This window comes from Rhinolophus ferrumequinum, chromosome 4, assembly GCF_004115265.2.
Source record: "Rhinolophus ferrumequinum isolate MPI-CBG mRhiFer1 chromosome 4, mRhiFer1_v1.p, whole genome shotgun sequence".
NCBI classification, from domain to species: Eukaryota; Metazoa; Chordata; class Mammalia; order Chiroptera; family Rhinolophidae; genus Rhinolophus; species Rhinolophus ferrumequinum.
In genome coordinates, this window is record NC_046287.1 from 11,061,345 (window position 1) to 11,070,544 (window position 9,200).

Sequence of the window (9,200 nt, forward strand, 5' to 3'; positions counted from 1 at the left end):
TTTTGCTTTGTTTGAATTTTCCCTGTACTTTTATAATTGACTATAAGAGAGTTTTTAATGTTTTAACAAATACTTTCAAAGGTTATAGGACAATTGTAATTTTCCCCATTGATCACTAAGATTGCTTTGCATGATTTCAGCTTGCACTCATTTGTATGGTTCTGCACTATTGTGTAAAGTGAGTTTTGTCTGTACTTGTTCATCACAAACTTTTATGCTTTTAAATTCATGTTGTCTGTAGCTATTATTATTCGTTTTGCATTCCATTTTTGCATCTTTTTTCTGATGATTATTTTCAGATTTCTAGCTTTTTCTTTGTAAAGAATCAGCTGCTAGTTTTGTTTACATTCTCGATTTTTCTTTTCTGTTTCCCATTTCCATGATTACTTACATTATTCCACCATTTCTTTCTTTCTTTCCCCCCATGGGTTTTAACTATTACTCGTTTTGTAATTTAAAAAATATTTGTGAAACTCACTGGCTTTCATTTTTCCTTATTTCCTAACAAAGCACCTATTGAAGTGCCTCTCACTTAGGGGAAACTTAATTTTGGGGATGCCAAATAAATTCATAAATTTCTCCAAGCTATTTGCCCATTCATCTTCTTTATAACTCAAGTGAGCTGAACTTCTCTAAGTTGGGACTCTGTAGAGTCACAGTGAGTGTTAAGAAAATTTAGGAGATATGTCTCATTCATGCCTGTGACACTAACGATATAATATCTAGACAATCTCTCCTCTTTTTGGATCTTATTTTCTTGCAAATCTAATCTAAATGACTTCATAGTATAATCTTTTTCCCTCTGAAATGACATAATTATAAGTTTTGGGTCAGGAACTATGCCACACCATTAAACCACAAGTAAAGTTTGCATAGTTACCTGACAGTATTCATGCCTTTGAAATATATAACTGATTCCCTAGACTTTTCACTCTTTCATTTTTGATTCAAATCCATGTATCAGCAATCTTTCATTTCCTTTTGTGCCTAAATATGTTAGGAAAATGCTTTAAAATTAAACGTACTCTTCATTAACAGTTTATTAGTCAGTGTCTAATAAAAGAAATAGAAACCACGTTAGGTATTTCTCATGAAAGGAATTCAATACGGGGGACTTAAAAGTACTGGAAGTGAGGAGAGAGGAAGTCAGAGTCACCACAACTGTGCTGCTCTCCAGAGGAGAGGATGTTACTTCTGCTGCCACATTTTCTACAGCAGCTCTGCCTTCAGATGTCCTTAGAGCATGCAATGCCTTTAGACATTAACTCCTATGTATAACACAATGGAACACTATTCTGCCATAATAAAAGATGAAATAGTGCCATTTGCGACAACATGGGTGGATCTTGAGATTATTATGCTACGTGAAATAAGTCAGACAGAAAAAGTCGAGAACCATATGATTTCACTGATATGTGGGATATAAAACTGAAAGCAACAAAGGAACAAGACAAACAAATGAAGAAACAGAAACTCATAGACACAGACCATAGTTTAGTGGTTACCAGAGGGTAAGGAGGGAGAGGCCTGGTAGAGGAGAGAAAACTGGATCAAATATACAGTGATAGAAGGAGAAGTGACTCTGGGTGGTGAACACACAATGTGATGTATAGACGATGCATTACAGAATTGTGCACTTGAATCCTATGTAACTTTACTAACCATTAAGAAAACAAAAAACATTAACTCCTGTGTGTTTGTTACTAGCTAAAACAACAGGTAAGTGACCCCTGCTAAACTTTTGCTTTCTATCATCAAACAGTCGAATTTGTTCATTCATTTACAGAAACTTAGCTATAATAGAGACCAACAAACAGTTTTTCATACTTCCCAACTTCTCTAAATAGCAAGAAAAGGAATGATAAAACCTTTCAGGTAATAAAATACCTACTGTGCAGGCTATATCTAACAAGATTGTCAAATAAACAGATGATTTAGGTGGAGGTTTTTTTCTATTATATTTTGCTAGTTTGTTTAAAAATCTCAGTGGGCAACTCAAAAAAGCAAAAAAAAAAAGGCAGCAAAATAGATCTGAAGGAGACTAAAAGTGGGATGCAACTGCCTCAGTAAATAGATTAACATATTAAGCTTTAAAAAAATGTATTTAAAAAATTAGTGTGCTTTTCAGATGACTGACAGACAGGCAGTGGTTTTAAGCTCAAGTGTAATATACTTATCCACAAAACTCTAGTGGCTGGATGCAGCTCAGAATTTCGTACTTAGAGCTTGTATCAATAGAAATGTCATTGAAAAGATTTTTGCTGGATCTTACTTTAACTCATTTAATATGATTAGAATTTGAAAGGGAAGATTTGTAATTTTCTCAACTAGATTGGTTATTTATAGTGGTGTTCTTTAAAAATACACACACACACACACACACACACACAAAAGCCTTAAACATAATCTGAATAATCAGTGGGCATTATGTTTTGGGCTTTGGAACTGGGAGCACAGCCAATTGGGGTGGAATTTTAATAACTGCTTTGCCACTTTTACTGTTTACTTTAAGCACAATTTTCATAAAAAGAGCTGGATTGACAGTCTGAAAGATCAAAGTCATTTTTATCAACTGAACAGATACAGCTCAGGGAGTAAAACTATCCCATCTGCCCAAACCACTGCTCTGGAGATTTTACCTATAAAGGATAAGATTTTTCAAGCTCTTTGCTTTTGTCTGTCTTTTGAGAAGACTCCTCATTCATTGGCACTTACACAGGCAAAAATGTTTTTTGAATTAACAATGCTGCATAGATTTTATTTGCTTTAGGCATTCTTTCCCCTACTACTTAGCATATCATATTTGGAAATTATTATGGAATCTACTCTATATTTTAAACTTCATCATATGTTTGTAAGCTTGTATTTCCATTTTGCTAATTAATAAATTAAATCAAGAAAATGAAGTCACTTCTGTAAAATCACAAGACAAGTTAGTAGTAGTGCTTGAGTAAATATTTATAGATTCTGATCATATAACGCAACAGTAAGCAAGGGAATTGGCAATGGATTTGTAGGATCTTATCCTGCTTATAAATCACATTTAACCTGATCACTAAAATTGCTATAAAGAGCATGACTGAAGGTGAATCAGAAAAATAACTAACATGTAAAACCTCTAAGGAACCATGTTATATATATATTTACATGTATTGTTTAACAAACATATGAATGCCTTATTTTGTAATTTTTTTTAAGAAGCACATCTCTGAAATTAGAATGCATTTTACTATTGATGATTTGTTACATTTATTCTTTCTTAGTTATAAGTAAAGCATCACTTACAATAATGTTTTAGATTTATGAAATATAATAACTATTATTATCTTTATAGACATGGAAAATGAGGTTTAGAGAAGGAATTAACTTTTTTCTCCAGTAATTTTTACAAATAAATCTGAATCTAGGTTAATCTACTGTGAGGACCACCCTTACACAAACATGATGCTTCAACACAGAGTACTATACTAAATATGACAATAAATGCAAAATAGATTTGGAGGAATTCAAAAGATGTGTAATTACCTTGCTAACATGCTATTGAAAAAGCTACCTGAGGCCAAAATAACAAAACAAAACAAAACAAAACCTTATTTTTTAAAGTCTGAGATATGGTTAACGTAAAAGGTTCAAATAAATGGAGAACTGAGTCTGTGTGGTGAAAACCTAATGTGATATATAGATGATATATTATAGAAATGTACAGGTGAAATCTATGTAACTTTACTAACCATTGTCTCCCCAATAAATTTTAATTAAAAAAAAAGTCTACACAGTATTAAAAGTATATATGTTTTTGAAGAGATTTACTTCTTTAATCAGGGCATACTAGAGTTGGGGGTTCATCCTTTAAAATCTAGTGCTGACAATTTCTGGACAAAAGGTTAAGCTTATGAGGGTGGAAATCGAGGCTCTGCCAGGCGTCTGTGATGAGTGTGGGGCCACAGTTTTTTTAATTGTTTTGGGACAAGATAGACTGGTCATTGTCTAAATGTTTTCTGTCTTGTTATGCTGCCCCTCTCTTTGTTTTTTACCTAGAGAGAGCAGGCTTTTGTAAGATTTTTTTTTTTTTTTTTTTTTGCGCTTATGCTCATTGGCATCTCTGGATGGCTAGCTTCTTCAGCTCCTAGTCTCGCAAATAGGAGACAAAAACAAATTCCCAAAAGCTCACAATCATATAATTCCTCAGGTCCCAAGTGCCTTTGATGGTCTGATTATTCTTTCTACTTTCAAGAATATTTGTTTTGTTTCAGTATAATCACTATTATTTTGAGTTCTACTTAGCGGGAGGGATATAAAAAGTATTATCTACTTGACCATTCCAGGAGTGTAAGCAGCTACTATTATATATATATATATATATATATATATATATATATATATAAAATTATATATATAATTCTCTCATTAGATGCTTTTTGAATTGTTTCCCATTTGATGAATTACATATATATGGATATCATAGCATATTTCATATGCTATGTAATATTTCTCTTTTTTTGAAAGAGATACTTTTAAAACTTCATTTAAAATACTTTATATAACTATTTGAGACACTAGTTTTCACGACAATGTCTTATATATTATTTTCTATTTGCTAATTTTGACTCAATTTTTGTCTACTGTGGTTTATAAGTGGTAGATGGCATGCAATAATAGAAGGAGCACTGCCATGAAATTTAGGAAAATCTAAGTCTAGTCCCAATTTTGCCACCATTTCAATATCTAAATATTTGTCATAGACAAAGTTTCACTCCTTATCTGGTGTCTCACCTTTACCTTTAAAGCAATATGCCTAAACTTGATGCTCATTGAAATTATCTTTAGATCAAAGATTCTACAATTTTATGAATTAATCATTCTAATTTTCTGTGGCCTCTTTTTATTTGACCTTATGACTAAACTCTTTTTTAAAAAGAAAATCTTCAGAAACCATGGCAGAATGGATAATAGGGAAATTTTATTTAAAGTGACAGCAAAATAACACAGCAAACTTATCGTAGAAGCCCAAGAAATTCTGCTTTGATTATACCTCTGAATCATATGAAGAAAAAAATCAGAGATCTCTTAACTCCAACAGTTTTTGTACAATGTTTTTGTTTTCCTTTGTCAGGTTTGTAGTGAACTTTTATTGTGGGTTTTCTTTGACATATATTTTATATTCTTACTTTAAATACACACACACACACACACACACACACATTTATTTATTTATTTAGTTAGTTAGTTAGTTATATTTTGTTCTGGAAGAGCTGCTAAGTAATTATGTTTGAAGTAATTTTCTACAAATTTCGATGTATTGTGCAATTTCTTCCAACACATCTTATATTTTCATAACTGCCAGGTACAATGGATCAATCTATTTAAAATCTCATTTATCTGAGTCCCCCACTTAGGGCTTATTATGCCCAAAAAGATTAATTATGATTTTCATTTTCTTCTCTAATATGGATGTAGATAAGGATATATATTACGGTTTATCACAAATTAAAAAAAAAATAAACCAGCTCTAGGAATAACAACCTATTTGTGTGATTGAACATTATTAAATTACGTTTAGGAACCTTAGGACAGTACATATTGCCCATTCATATCATCTCATAATGTGCAAAAAATGCAAATTAATTTTTAAACTACTGGACAAAATTGATAGATTTAACTTTTATTTACATAATCCTTTCTGTGCAAGTTCTGCATAATTAAATCATTTTGAATTCCATAAAGAGACTCCCAGTGAACTTCTACTTCATTAATTCAACAAACATTTGTTAATTACAGACCGCGTTCCAAGCTGGAAACTGAATGCTCGGGACAGAGTGAATGTGGGCATCATGACTTGCCAAGAATAAGCAGAGAGGAACATTTCCCTCGCAGGGAGGCACTGAGGTGGGGAGCCTTCCACGGAGAGGCAAAGTGTAAGTGAAGATTGAAGAGCAAGCTGGAATTATCCAAAAGGAAAATAAGGGAGAAGGTGGTGAATCCTCAACTGCCACGTTCCTCTTTTGTAGCAAGACTTTTCTCCTCAACAACATGGGTATCAGATGTTTAGAGCAGTTATTCTTTTCTCACTACTATCATCAAACCACAGGTTTTATCACAGTTCCTAATAACTCCTCTTATAAAATACTTAACATGGGCTATATCAATCTCTCGCCAATATCATTACCCATAATATTTAAGACACTTTTCTCTATGCTTTGCAATGTCTAAGTACTATACAGCAGAACAGACTTCCCGCCTACCACTCTTAGGAACGTAAAGATTAATAAGTGTTCTTGAACTGGCCTTACGAATCTTCAGTCTCAAAGTTAATTTTCTACTACTCAACTATGGACAGAATTTTTTTTTCTCCCCAAAGTATAAATTGGAATTTTTTAAGTGATAAATTCCGTTGTCTTTTGACATCATCAACAATTGCAATTATATAACTCTTTCATAATTTCTTATGATTGCTCATCTTGACTTTACTTGCCCTCTTTCCTAGGCTATGAACAATCATCAATATTAGCATAAGCGTTTTGATAAAGGCCAGTCTCAAAGATTTATATCTAAGGAGCTAAAGATAATGCAAATTTATTTTGAAGATATCAGAGAGAATTTGGAGATAAATATAAAACAAGGAATTAGACATTATGCTGTAGGTCTACCATGAAGAAAAGAAATGTTATCATCAAGTCTAAAGGAGAGGTCCCACTTAAATATAAGTGCTATGGCAAGGTGTTAATATGTGAACATGCAGCAAACAGAATGGGAGCCATTGTCTTAAGAGAAGCAAGCAGAATTTGAAGTACTATTAACATGAAAAAAACCTGAAGTATCTTTGATTCATACTTAGTTGAATTTAGGTCCACGATATGATAAATAGGAGTATTGGGAGTGATAAAATTTTAGGTTTGAGTCAAACACTAGATTTTCTGGGCATTGATATTTTTACCTAGTTGTTATATCAACCTCATGGATTGACAACCTAAGGGATAATCGTTACTCATTTTTGTTACTTTTGCTCCAGGTTTGCTTGGTATGTCTAGAAAAATTGATTAGTGACAATTGAATTCACTCCAAAATCATTTTCTCTAACTTCAAATCTAGATTTTTTTTTTTTTTTTACAAATGTCCCTAATATTTCCACACATTTTACTTTCAGCTCCCTCACAATTCCTTTTTTCTCAAAAATATTGCTTTCTTCTCATATGTCCGAAATATCTTATTGTTTTATTATGATTTTACCTAGCATCCTTTCATATCCTGCAACCTTTAAATATGATATAGAAATTCTTCTCTCTTCTGTTATTTATATCTTCTCTACATGACACACAGATATCCCTGAAGGCCTCCACTTAGCTTTCCTAACTTTTTTATTGATAATATTCTGTATTAAATCTCTACATACCAATGGATAGCTATCACCTTTAAACAGGCGTGGAATCCTATATTTTATGATTTGATCCTATCTTCTCTTACAAACTCTCTTTTCCAACATTTTTCTGGGCATTTCCACATGAACATCCTGCTATTACCTGAAGTAAAAATACGAAAGACTTTATCTTTATTCTTCAAAATGATTCTGTGTACTATATCTCCTAGGTCAGGTTAGTGAAATCAATATCTTCCCAATCAGAAAGTTTAGATAATATAAGAGTATTCTCAACTCATCTTTTTCCATTAACCCTATGATTTTCAAACTTGAGTTAGCATTAAAGTTGTATAAATGGTGGACTCTACCTTTAAAATAGTGTTCTGGGCTACCCTTTTTTGTTCAGTTTTTCTACCAAGAATATGCCCAGGAAATAGGCATTTACAAAAATTTCATAGGTGGTCCAGGAAGCACACTTTGAGAAGCACTGCTTTACCCTCTTTATATAAGTAGTCATGTTGATGTTGTTAATTCTGCTAGTGACATTTTTGTAACTCTCCATCACCTACAAAATAAAGTTGAAATTGTATACAATAGAAGTTAAAACCTTTGGTGATCAGGTTCCAGTTGAGGCATACATTGCTTGCAAATAGCATATCAAGCTACCACCATCAAAACATATTCTAGCCTTCAAGAGCTCAGTAATCCTTTCAAAGATTTGTTCTTTTATTTACTTACACTCTCTTTTCAGAGAAACTCTCTAAATTTAATTTACAACAAAGAAAGATAACACAAAAACCATAGATATCAATGTTTCAAATACTCTGAATTTCAACATTTAATTTTCATTTATATTTTTGGACATTTCTATGTGGATTGGATATCATGTCAGCAGCTCATACTTAGCAAAACTGCCAGTGTAAAGAGTATCAGCCATAATTTATTTATCATTATTTTTCTCTCATAGACCTACCCATTGCTTTAATAAATTTATATTATTAATTTTAGCATGTTAATAAATGTCTGTTGGATTGCCAAAGAAATGGATACTTATTTCATGCAGCCCTTGATACACATCACAGGTCTACCTACGTGTGCCCCAAGATTCAAATCTAGGGTAGCAGCATGAAGAACCCACTTCAGGCTCCATCTTCAATGTTGCATATTACAAAATATTTCCCTAGACGAGGGAAATCACTGTTCCCCTCATTTGGCTAGAGAGTTCTGTGTGCAGACTCACTGATCACCATTTAAAGCCCTCAAAGAGAGGAGGAGTGAATGACCCTTCAGTCTTTTATCAATCTCTTTTATAGCGCTACTTAATATTTATGTTAGTTTTTAAGTTAGGTAGGTATTTTCTTACACAAACAGGGGCAAAATGTACTTTGTGCTCCCCTCACAAGCATGGAAACTTAGGAGAGAGTCTACCCTAAGAGCACATGGTTACACACCAACAAATCTAAACTATGAACACAAGAAGAAAATCATTGACCTTACACTAAATAGCAAAATGTTCTCCAGGAAGGAAACTGCTCTTGAGAGGTTTAGCGAATGGTAAAGCAGAGGAATTATCCATAGGTTTGTTCCAAAGAACGGTCCATTTCTAGATGCAAACACCCTTGCTTTTTGTTCCCCCAATGGTTTGTTTTCAAGTTACTGATGTTAAAAATGGTTCCATCTCCAATTTTGTTCTCCAGAAGGGACATGATCTCTCTCTCTCTCTCTCTCTCTCTCTCTCTCTCTCTCTCTCTCTCTCTCTCTCTCTCTCTCCTTTTATTAGAGAGGGGGCGAAATGAACATTTTACAAGCTTTTTTTCTACAGCAATGATGCTTTTGAGAGTTTTTC